General features: G+C 48.0%; 1 pseudogene across 1 annotated transcript in view; it reads right to left on the bottom strand.

Annotated features, from left to right (window-relative positions):
• Window positions 1-8,001: 8,001 nt before the first annotated feature.
• LOC310823684 (tripartite motif-containing protein 16-like) overlaps window positions 8,002-12,500 on the bottom strand; it is a 9,341-nt pseudogene continuing 4,842 nt past the window's right edge. Inside the window, exons 5-6 of the transcript in view lie at window positions 10,008-10,067; window positions 8,002-8,537 (exon numbers count right to left, since the gene is read on the bottom strand). The product of the transcript in view is annotated as a tripartite motif-containing protein 16-like (transcript). The remainder of the gene's footprint in view (window positions 8,538-10,007; window positions 10,068-12,500) is intronic.

Here is a 12,500-nt window from a genome sequence, read left to right as displayed (position 1 = left end):
ATGCTGTACTGTATATAAGACTGAACAGCTAGACTAGAAGGGTGTGTGTGTGTGTGAGAGAGTGTGTGCGTGTGTGCGCGTGTGTCTGTGTGAGACTGTGCGTGTGTGCGTGTGTCTGTGTGTGTGTGTGTGAGACTGTGTGTGTGTAAGTGTGTGTGTGTGTGTGTGTGTTAGAGTGTGTGTGTGTGTGTGTGTGTGTGTGCGTGTGTGTGCGTGTGTTTCTTCCCCTCTGGAATGAAAAACACTCCAGAAACTCTACTGCCCTCTCCTGTCTGTTGTGTGTAATTGTAATTGCTGTGTGTTTAAAACCTTTAAAAACTCCCCAAACTCTGCAATTGAAAGCACCCACACGCCACAAATGTAATCTAAGTACCTATAATATAACATTGGTACATTTTTACATTTACTGAAAGCTGTTTCCTCCAAAAAACACATATACAGATTTGCAAAAGCAGGGGCACATTTTTTGCCCATGGCCGTTCCGTGAATCTGGAGGTAATGTTTATTGTTGAATTCAAAATCATTTCTCCTTCAACTCAACTCCAATAAATCTAAAATGGCATTATCTGGGCGGGTAGGGTCAGGGTCAGGGTCAGGGTCAGGGTCAGGGTAGGGTCAGGGAATTTATTAAATACAATCCCAACAGCCTGTAAACCCAGAGTCGTCTCCATGTTGGTAGAAAAATAATTGATGTCTATTGTAAATTAAAAGGCCTCTCTCTGTGTTTTTAGACCCTTCAACTTCTGTATGAAATCATAAGTGTCTTTTCCATAACTTTTATGTTTCTGTGAGAGAGGGTTAATAAAGAAGTCAATCAATTCTGCAACTCGGTACGATTCTGAGCCACAGTCACTCACCGCCGGCCGACCGCATGGAACCTCGAAGGGAACAGTCCACTTTTCTGGAGCTTTAGGGACTTTGGGAAGTAGATCAAATCGTCTTGGTCTGGGTGTATCTGGACCTAACAGATAAGACATTTGTTTAATTGTAATCTAATTGGTTTGATATAACCCAATCACTATGCCCTTAATCATATCCTGAGTTTCTGATTGGATGGAGTGAGGTAATGAAGCATTATGGTTCTCATTACTAAGCTGTCTGTTAGCCTCTAAAAGATAACGGGCTCTGTCCATAATCACAATCTGAGACCCTTTGTCTGCTGGTTTTATTACAATGGTCTGATTTCCACTCAACTGCTGGAGATGTAATTGTTGTTTGGTTAGATTAAAATTTGTGGCTGGTTTGGGCCTATGTTTTAAGAAAGAATTCAAATCGTTCCTAGTAAGAGATTGTATTGAACCAGAGACTGATTCTAATTTGGGATCCCAGGTAGAGGGATTTGTGAAAGATATATGAGGGAAATCAGTCTCATAATTAAAATGATCTAATCATTTTTAGGGTTAGGGTCCGAGTCAGGTTCAGGGTCAGGGTTAGGGTTAGGATTAGGGTCAGGGACAGGGTTAGGGTCAGGGTTAGGGTTAGGGTTAAGGTTAGAGCTTGGGTCAGGGTCAGGGACAATGTTAGGGTTAGGGTCAGGGTTAGGGTTAGGGTTAGAGTTTGGGTCAGGGTCAGGGACAATGTTAGGGTTAGGGTTAGGGTTAGAGTCAGAGTCAGGGTCAGGGTTAGGGTCAGTGTCAGGGTCAGGGACAAGGTTAGGGTTAGAGTTAGAGTCAGAGTCAGGGTTAGGGTTAGGGTCAGGGTTAGGGTTAGGGTTAGAGTTTGGGTCTGGGTCAGGGACAATGTTAGGGTTAGGGTTAGGGTTAGAGTCAGAGTCAGGGTCAGGGTCAGGGTTAGGGTTAGGTTTAGGGTTAGGGTTAGGGTCAGTGTCAGGGTCAGGGACAAGGTTAGGGTTAGAGTTAGAGTCAGAGTCAGGGTTAGGGTTAGGGTCAGGGTCAGGGTCAGGGTCAGAGTCAGGGTTAGGGTTAGAGTTTGGGTCAGGGTTAGATTCGGGGACTGTTGCCAACACATAAATGTGTTGGATTATGCACAGGCACAGGTCAAAGTCACTCAAACTGTATCGTTGATTAAGATTAGGGTCAGGGTCATGGTTGTTGTTGAGGTCCGGGTTAGGGTTGGGATTAGGGCTGGGTCAGTGTCAAGGCCCGGGCCAGGGCCAGGGTTGTAGTTATGATTGGGTTAGGGTTAGGGTCAGGGTTAGAATTAGGGTTAGGGTTATGGTTGGTTTTTGGGTTTGGGTTTGGGTTGAGGTTAGGGTTAAGTTTAGGGTTAGAGTTGGGGTTTAGGGTTAGGGTTGAGGTTAGGGTTAATTTAGGATTGGGGTTGAGGTTAGGGTTAGAGTTGGGCTTAGCGTTAGGATTGAGGTCCGGGTCAAGGTCCGGGTTAAGGGTTAGAGTTAGAGTTAGGGTCAGGGTTAGAGTTTGGGTCAGGGTCAGGGTTAGAGTTAGGGTCAGGGTCAGGGTTAGAGTTTGGGTCAGGGTCAGGGTTAGAGTTAGAGTTAGGGTTAGGGTCAGGGTCAGGGTCAGGGTCAGGGTCAGGGTCAGGGACAGAGTCAGGTTCAGGTTCAGGTTCAGGGTCAGGGTCAGGGTCAGGGTTAGAGTCAGGGTCAGGGACATGGTCAGGGTCAGGGTTAGAGTTTGGGTCAGGGTCAGGGTCAGGGTCAGGGCTAAAGTTAGGGTCAGGGTCAGGGTCAGGGTCAGAGTCAGGGTTAGAGTTAGTGTCAGGGTCAGGGTCAGGGTTAGAGTTAGAGTTAGAGTTAGGGTTAGATTCAGGGTCAGGGTCAGGGTTAGAGTTAGAGTTAGAGTTAGGGTTAGAGTCAGGGTCAGGGTCAGGGTTAGAGTTAGGGTCAGGGTCAGGGCTAGAGTTAGGGTCAGGGTCAGGGTCAGAGTCAGGGTTAGAGTTAGAGTTTCGGTCAGGGTCAGGGTCAGAGTCAGGGTTAGAGTTAGTGTCAGGGTCAGGGTCAGGGTTAGAGTTAGAGTTAGAGTTAGGGTTAGATTCAGGGTCAGGGTCAGGGTTAGAGTTAGAGTTAGAGTTAGGGTTAGAGTCAGGGTCAGGGTCAGGGTTAGAGTTAGAGTTAGAGTTAGAGTTAGAGTTAGAGTTAGGGTTAGAGTCAGGGTCAGGGTCAGGGTTAGGGTTAGAGTTAGGGTCAGGGTCAGGGCTAGAGTTAGGGTCAGGGTCAGGGTCAGAGTCAGGGTTAGAGTTAGAGTTTCGGTCAGGGTCAGGGTCAGAGTCAGGGTTAGAGTTAGTGTCAGGGTCAGGGTCAGGGTTAGAGTTAGAGTTAGAGTTAGGGTTAGATTCAGGGTCAGGGTCAGGGTTAGAGTTAGAGTTAGAGTTAGGGTTAGAGTCAGGGTCAGGGTCAGGGTTAGAGTTAGAGTTAGAGTTAGAGTTAGAGTTAGGGTTAGAGTCAGGGTCAGGGTCAGGGTTAGAGTTAGGGTCAGGGTCAGGGTTAGAGTTTGGGTCAGGGTCAGGGTCAGGGTCAGGGTTAGAGTTAGAGTTAGGGTCAGGGTCAGGGTCAGGTTCAGGGTCAGGGTCAGGGTCAGGGACAGAGTCAGGTTCAGGTTCAGGTTCAGGGTCAGGGTCAGGGTTAGAGTCAGGGTCAGGGACAGGGTCAGGGTCAGGGTTAGAGTTTGGGTCAGGGTCAGGGTCAGGGCTAGAGTTAGGGTCAGGGTCAGGGTCAGGGTCAGAGTCAGAGTCAGGGTTAGAGTTAGAGTTTGGGTCAGGGTCAGGGTCAGGGTCAGGGTCAGGGTCAGAGTCAGGGTTAGAGTTAGGGTCAGGGTCAGGGCTAGAGTTAGGGTCAGGGTCAGGGTCAGAGTCAGGGTTAGAGTTAGAGTTAGAGTTTCGGTCAGGGTCAGGGTCAGAGTCAGGGTTAGAGTTTGTGTCAGGGTCAGGGTCAGGGTTAGAGTTAGAGTTAGAGTCAGGGTTAGATTCAGGGTCAGGGTCAGGGTTAGAGTTAGAGTTAGAGTTAGGGTTAGAGTCAGGGTCAGGGTCAGGGTTAGAGTTAGAGTTAGAGTTAGAGTTAGAGTTAGAGTTAGAGTTAGGGTTAGAGTCAGGGTCAGGGTTAGGGTCAGGGTCAGGGTTAGAGTTTGGGTCAGGGTCAGGGTTAGAGTTAGAGTTAGGGTCAGGGTCAGGGTCAGGGTCAGGGACAGAGTCAGGGACAGAGTCAGGTTCAGGTTCAGGGTCAGGGTCAGGGTTAGAGTCAGGGTCAGGGACAGGGTCAGGGTCAGGGTTAGAGTTTGGGTCAGGGTCAGGGTCAGGGCTAGAGTTAGGGTCAGGGTCAGGGTCAGAGTCAGAGTCAGGGTTAGAGTTAGAGTTTGGGTCAGGGTCAGGGTCAGGGTCAGGGTCAGGGTCAGAGTCAGGGTTAGAGTTAGGGTCAGGGTCAGGGCTAGAGTTAGGGTCAGGGTCAGGGTCAGAGTCAGGGTTAGAGTTTGTGTCAGGGTCAGGGTCAGGGTTAGAGTTAGAGTTAGAGTTAGGGTCAGGGTCAGGGTCAGGGTCAGGGACAGAGTCAGGGACAGAGTCAGGTTCAGGTTCAGGGTCAGGGTCAGGGTTAGAGTCAGGGTCAGGGACAGGGTCAGGGTCAGGGTTAGAGTTTGGGTCAGGGTCAGGGTCAGGGCTAGAGTTAGGGTCAGGGTCAGGGTCAGAGTCAGAGTCAGGGTTAGAGTTAGAGTTTGGGTCAGGGTCAGGGTCAGGGTCAGGGTCAGGGTCAGAGTCAGGGTTAGAGTTAGGGTCAGGGTCAGGGCTAGAGTTAGGGTCAGGGTCAGGGTCAGAGTCAGGGTTAGAGTTTGTGTCAGGGTCAGGGTCAGGGTTAGAGTTAGAGTTAGAGTTAGGGTTAGATTCAGGGTCAGGGTCAGGGTTAGAGTTAGAGTTAGAGTTAGGGTTAGAGTCAGGGTCAGGGTCAGGGTCAGAGTTAGAGTTAGAGTTAGAGTTAGAGTTAGAGTTAGAGTTAGGGTTAGAGTCAGGGTCAGGGTTAGGGTCAAGGTCAGGGTTAGAGTTTGGGTAAGGGTCAGGGTTAGAGTTAGAGTTAGGGTCAGGGTCAGGGTCAGGTTCAGGGTCAGGGTCAGGGACAGAGTCAGGTTCAGGTTCAGGGTCAGGGTCAGGGTTAGAGTCAGGGTCAGGGACAGGGTCAGGGTCAGGGTTAGAGTTTGGGTCAGGGTCAGGGTCAGGGCTAGAGTTAGGGTCAGGGTCAGGGTCAGGGTCAGGGTCAGAGTCAGGGTTAGAGTTAGAGTTTGGGTCAGGGTCAGGGTCAGGGTCAGAGTCAGGGTTAGAGTTAGTGTCAGGGTCAGAGTCAGGGTTAGAGTTAGAGTTAGGGTCAGGGTTAGAGTCAGGGTCAGGGTCAGGGTTAGAGTTAGGGTCAGGGTCAGGGTTAGAGTTAGGGTCAGGGTCAGGGTTAACTCGTCTCCTAGGCCTGTCTGCACATCTGGGTTGTCATGACGTTGCTAAGGGAAGTGTTAACACCGGAAAGAAAACGTCCCCTTTGGTTTCCACTGATGTTCTATTACACTAATGTTCTATTACACTGTTCTATTACACTAATGTTCTATTACACTAAGGTTCTATTACACTAATGTTGTATTACACTGATGTTCTATTATACTAATGTTCTATTACACTAATGTTCTATTACACTGTTCTATTACACTAATGTTCTATTACACTGTTCTATTACACTAATGTTCTATTACACTAATGTTCTATTACACTGTTCTATTACACTAATGTTCTATTACACTAATGTTCTATTACACTGTTCTATTACACTGTTCTATTACACTAATGTTCTATTACACTAATGTTCTATTACACTGTTCTATTACACTAATGTTCTATTACACTGTTCTATTACACTGTTCTATTACACTAATGTTCTACTACACTGTTCTATTACACTGTTCTATTACACTAATGTTCTACTACACTGTTCTATTACACTGTTCTATTACACTAATGTTCTATTACACTGTTCTATTACACTAATGTTCTATTACACTAATGTTCTATTACACTGTTCTATTACACTAATGTTCTATTACACTGTTCTACTACACTAATGTTCTATTACACTGTTCTATTACACTAATGTTCTATTACACTGTTCTATTACACTGTTCTATTACACTGATGTTCTATTACACTGTTCTATTACACTAATGTTCTATTACACTAATGTTCTATTACACTGTTCTATTACACTAATGTTCTATTACACTGATGTTCTATTACACTGTTCCATTATAAAAGATCTGTTATGTTATAAAGAATATTTCAGGTTCAATTTCTGGGTTTTTAGGATTCAGTGCTTATTGCTAACTGGCTGGATTCTAATCTCTCTGTTGTTGTAATACTAGTAAATGACCACCAGGTGGTACCCCCATCTGAGGGCTAGAGGTCTGGGGGATAGGGTTCTGAGGGTCTGGGGGTCAGAGGTACTGCAGGGGACAGTTGAAGTCTTCTCATGAGAGCCATGCCTCCCATGGCAAGGAGCGGTACTGCAGGGGACAGGTGAAGTCTTCTCATGAGAGCCATGCCTCCCATGGCAGGGAGCGGTACTGCAGGGGACAGGTGAAGTCTTCTCATGAGAGCCACGCCTCCCATGGCAGGGAGCGGTACTGCAGGGGACAGGTGAAGTCTTCTCATGAGAGCCATGCCTCCCATGGCAGGGAGCGGTACTGCAGAGGACAGGTGAAGTCTTCTCATGAGAGCCATGCCTCCCATGGCAGGGAGCGGTACTGCAGGGGACAGGTGAAGTCTTCTCATGAGAGCCATGCCTCCCATGGCCGGTAGCAGTACTGCAGGGGACAGGTGAAGTCTTCTCATGAGAGCCATGCCTCCCATGGCAGGGAGCGGTACTGCAGGGGACAGGTGAAGTCTTCTCATGGGAGCCATGCCTCCCACAGCCCACAGACAGAGAGGGGAAAAGCAGCCTGCACCTTGGCTGCCCGTCACAATGTCACATGATGCATAGATATTACTGTACTAGATGATTACTATATAAAAATGAAGGAATACATGGAAAGTGAAGTTCAGAACATGTACAGCGCCTTCTGAAGGTATTCAGACCCCTTCACTTTTTACACATTTTCTTGTGTTATAGAGTAAATTTGAAATGGATTCAATTTAAAGAATTTGCCATCAATCCACACACAATACCCCAGAATGACAAAGCGAAAACACGATTTTTGACATTTCAGTACATTTATTAAAAGTGAAATACAAAAATACCTCATGGACAGAAATATTCAGACTTTTTGCTTTGACAGTCTTAAAATTAGTTAAAATGCAAAAATGTCATCAACAAATCACTCAATAAGTTGAATTGAGTACATCTTAATGCAAGGATAATAGTTCATGTCATTTCGGAATGAATATCTTTGTTTTTATAGGGTCTCTGATTTGCATAGGAATCAATTACACACTGTGTAGATTAGGATGTTCTGAAGACACTGTCCATGTTGTACTGACAGAGAAGGAGAGCTGTCTTCACATCCACTCCCTGCTATCTTACACACAGCAACGTAATCCAGCATCACAACTCAAACACCCAATCTAACCAACTCTTATATACATACAGACACTCTCTCCTGTGTTATTCTCAGAGTTCATCATCAGTCTGATTTGATCATCTAATCATTCATCTGGATTGTTTCACTGTCAGTTGCATATCCATCAAAAAAAGTAAAAAACATGTAAGCTTCTGTTTTTTGTCACTCAATTACAATCTATTTCACTATTAGATGCATTTTATTGAATTTAATAATACATATATATATATACAGTAAAAATAATATAACTACACACTACACACAATGCACAACACCCTACACCCTACACACTAAACACTACAAACTACACCCTACACAGTAAACAATAAACACTACATCCTACACACTAGACCCTACACACTACGCACTACGCACTACACCCTACACCCTACACACTGGGAGAGGGAACATCTGTACATCCAACATCTCAGTGAAAACACACCACTATCCAACTGCATCATGTTATGATCCGTCATCTTTGAGCCTTTGGTGTTCAGTGTGATCTCCCTTAGACTAGTTTACACAGGGTCACTGAACAGTCATACCAAAGCCTAAACCCTGGATAGAGCGGCTCAGTGAATGTGGAGTGGAATGTGTGCAGGAGGGTCCGTGTGTCAGAGGAGACCCTGTAGAAGGACAGAGTGCCGGCCGGCCAGTCCAGATACACTCCTACTCTGCGGGAGCCAGAGGAGGGGACAGGTATGACAGTCTTCTTATTATTGTGCCAGGCGGAGTAACTGTCATCAGAGCACCACAGACTCCAGGACTTGTCATTGTATCCCAACACACAGTAATCACCCCATCCTCTCCTGCTGATTCCTTTATATGTCACTCCTATAACAGCCTCTCTCCCACTCCTCTCTACCTCCCAGTAACAGCGCCCAGTCAGACCCTCTCTACACAGCACCTGTGCATAGATCTCAAATCTCTCTGGGTGATCAGGATACGGCTGCTTCTCACTCCCACATGTCACCTTTCTGTTCTCCTCAGACAGAGAGAGGCATCTGTGTGCTGTGTTTGGGTCCAGGGTGAGCTCACAGGCATCTGGGGGAAGAGCAGAGGGAGGAAGGGAGGGAGGAAGAGAAAAAGAGAGAGGGAGAGAGAGAGAGAGAGAGAGAGGAGAGAGAGAGAGAGGAGGAAGAGAGAGGGGGACAGAGGAAGAGAAAGAGAGAAAGGGATGGAAAGAGAGGGTGAGAGAGAGAGAGGGGAGAGAGGGGGACAGAGGAAGAGAAAGAGAGAGAGGGACGGAGAAAGAGAGAGAGGGAAAGAGAGAGAGGGAGAGAGAGAGAGGGGAGAGAGGGGGACAGAGGAAGAGAAAGAGAGAGAGGGATGGAGAGAGAGAGAGAGAGAGAGAGGAGAGAGAAAGAGGGAGAGAGAGAGAGAGAGGAGGAACAGAAAGAGAGAGGGAGGGAGGGAGAGAGAGAGAGTGGGAGAGAGAGGAGAGAAGAGTCAGAGAGAGAGAGAGAGGGATTGAGAGAGAGGAGAGAGAAAAAGAGAGGGAGAGACAGAGAGAAGGAACAGAGAGGGGGACGGAGGAATAGAGAGAGGGAAGGAGGGAGAGAGAGAGAGAGAGGAGAGAGAGAGAGAGAGGGGAGAGAGGAGAGGGGGGAGAGAGTGGGACAGAGGAAGAAAGAGAGAGAGAGGGAGAGAGAGAGAGGGGAGAGAAAGAGAGAGGGAGAGAGAGAGGGGAGAGAGAGAGAGGAGAGAGAAAGAGAAAGAGAGAGAGAGGGGAGAGAGGAGAGGGGGGAGAGAGTGGGACAGAGGAAGAGAGAGAGAGAGAGGGAGAGAGAGAGAGGGGAGAGAAAGAGAGAGGGAGAGAGAGAGGGGAGAAAAAGAGAGAGAGAGAGAGGAGGAAGAGAAAGAGAGGGAGGGAGGGAGAGAGAGAGAGAGAGGGGAGAAAGGAGAGGGGGGAGAGAGTGGGACGGAGGAAGAGAGAGAGAGAGAGAGAGGGAGAGAGAGAGAGGGGAGAGAAAGAGAGAGGGAGAGAGAAAGGGGAGAGAAAGAGAGAGAGAGGAGGAAGAGAAAGAGAGGGAGGGAGGGAGAGAGAGAGAGTGGAGAGAGAGAGAGAGTGAGGAGAAAGAGAGAGAGAGAGGGGACAGAGGAAGAGAAAGAGAGAGAGGGATGGAGGGAGAGAGAGAGAGGGAGAGAGAGAGAGAGAGAGAGGAAAGAAAGAGAGAGGGAGAGAGAGAGAGAAAGGAGGAAGAGAGAGGGGGACAGAAGAAGATAAAAAGAGAGAGGGATGGAGGGAGAGAGAGAGAGAGGGAGAGAAAGAGGGAGAGAGAGAGAGGGGCAGAGAGAGGGAGAGAGAGAGAGGGTGGGAGAGTCAGATATGTAGGCTGTCTTTGATGAGTCTCTCCCTCTCCTAGAGATCTCTAGTTGTGTCTCAGGGTTTGTGGAGAGGATCAATGGAGGGAGGGAGGGAGGGAGGGAGAGGAGGGAGGAACAGAGAGAGGGAGGGAGGGAGAGATAAAGAGAGAGAGTGACTGTCAGCTACTTCAGGAGAAACACACTCACATTGGAAGAACTGGGCTCTGGTCCTGGGCTCTGGTGGCAGGAAAACATCCACTCCATTCACTACAGGCGGGAGGGAGGGAGGGAGAAAGGGAGGGAGGAAGGGAGGAGAGGGAGGGAGGGGGAGAGAGTGGAGGTAGGGGTAGAGGGAGGGAGAAAGGGAGGGAGGGGGAGATAGGGAGAAGGAGGGAGGGAGGGAAAGAGGGAGAGAGAAAAGGAGGGAGGGAGAGGAGGGAGGGATAGAGAGAGGAGGGAGGGAGGGAGGGAGAGAGAGGGAGGGAGGGAGGGAGAGGAGGGAGGGAGGGAGATGGAGGGAGAGGAGGGAGGGAGAGAGGTAGGTAGAGTAGCAGAGAGAGGTAGGAAGGGAGAGAGAGGCACGGAGGGAGAGCAAGAGGAGGGAGGGAGGGAGGAAAGGGAGGGAGAGAGCGAGTGAAGGAGGGTGAGAGGTAGGGAGAGAGGGAGAGAGGGTGGGAGGTAGAGGGAGAGAGGGGGGTAGGGAGGGAGAGAGAGAAAAAGACAGAGAAAGAGGGAAAGAGAGAGAGAGATTGGATGGGGAGAAGAGGTAGATAGGGAGGGAGAGAGAGAGGGAGGGAGGGAGGGAGAGAGAGAGGGAGGGAGGGAGGGAGGAGGGGGGGGAGAGAGAGAGAGACATGTATCAGTCAAGGGTTGTAAACATGGACAAGTCCCACATTGTTCTGATGGGGGGAAAAGAGAAGGCCTCACTTTGCAGGTTAACCCTTTGGGGACCAGGGGTATTTTATTGATTTTTACATACATTTTTTCTTTCTCAATTTGAAGGCACTTCCATACAAAATAATACCCAAGTGTTTCATATCAATATTTTCAGTACAAACTCAGCTTTCTTGATTGTGATAGAGGTTTACCCCAAGAGCACTGTGTGAAGAGGTAAGTAGGCCTAAACCTGAACATTTCGAATCTGTTTTTCAGAAATGTTTCAAATCCCATGTGAAAACATACCTTTACCCATGTGGATGAATTGTTTTGGTGCTTGAAATTCATTCATGAAGTCCTGAGCTACACAGAAATGGCATACAATATGAATAAAATACTAGACAGAATATAAAAAAGGACTTCTAATGGATCCTTGTAAACACATCTTCTCTGCTTTCTGTCTCTGTCACTGTCACTGAAATGTTTGTCAATACCAACAATGCCGACGTCACGTGTAGCGAAGAAGATGGACGTGCGAATTGACCAATCAACGACGGTAAAAGGCAGTGTCTGAGCGACTCAAGCTAGGCTGCTTCCAAATTCACCAATTACGCAGGGAGGGCCTGTACCAAGCTGTTCCTAGGTTAATAGCTCCGTCTGTAAGTGAGAGGGCATGTCACAGGAGGGCTCAGGGGATATTTAAACCATGTTTCTACGCCGGATTATCACTGAGATATTGATCAAAACATTTTGGAAACCCCTGAAAACGCAGCTGCGCGTTTGAGGTCCCGAAAGGGTTAAATAAGTAGGATTAAGGTTGCGGGTTGGGGTTCGGGTTAGGATTAGGGGTTAGGGTCTGTTGTTGGTTAGGGTTAGGGGTTTGGGGTTTGGGTCTGTTGTTGGTTGGATGTTTTCATTGATGGTTTAGTATTTCCATTAGGGTTAGGGGGTTAGAGTTTAGGGTCTGTTGTTGTTTGGATGTTTTCATTGATGGTTTAGTATTTGATAGAATAGATGTTGAATTTTATGCGACTTTAAATGTCCGACTGATGGGGAAATGGAAAGTCATAAAAAGAGGCTTTACCAAGAGGAGGGGAGACAATAGGATTTGCACCCCCTGGGGGAGTACAAAGGTTGGAGTGACCTGGGTCTGCGACGACCATTTAGTCTAAAAGCCCACAAAATGAAATCTAACGTGTTGCAGAGAACCGGTGGATCGACCTTGTTTACAAGAACATTGACCTCCGCGGTGAAACGTGGTTCTTGTCTACAAGAACATTGGCTGAGAATACCCACACTGTGTCTTCTCGTCGCGGCCTGCGCACCCTCTCACTCACCACTCTTTCTTCCTCTGTCTTAGCCGCCCTACCCTCTGTTGAATCTTTCTCTCTTCTATCCACTGACGCAGCTTCCTCCACCCTCCTGTCCTCTCTTTCCTCATCCGTCGACTCTCTCTGTCCACAGATATCAAGGCCGGCACCATCCTCTCCACGCGCTCCCTGGCTGTCTGAAACCCTGCAAGCTTGATGATCTAGACCCTTATCTCTCTCTCCTCCTCAACTACACCTCATCTGCATCAGCTGGTAAAGCCTTATACTACCATCCCAAAATTCAATCCTCTGTCTCTGACCCAAGAAAACTGTTCTCCACATTTTCCTCACTCCTCAACCCTCCTCCTCCCGCTCCTCCCTCCTCTCTGTCTGCCGATGACTTTGTCACCTATTTTGAAAAGAAGGTTGATGACATTAGCAGCTCCTTCCCTCTACCTCTCACCAACAATGCTACCTCTCCTCCCAAACCCACTGTGCAACACCCAGTCTCTGG

The sequence above is a fragment of the Argentina silus genome (assembly GCF_951799395.1).
Source record: "Argentina silus genome assembly, chromosome: Y".
In the NCBI taxonomy this organism is placed as follows: Eukaryota; Metazoa; Chordata; class Actinopteri; order Argentiniformes; family Argentinidae; genus Argentina; species Argentina silus.
The sequence above is the reverse complement of the archived record's forward strand: the minus strand, read 5'-3'. Positions and strand labels throughout refer to the sequence as shown.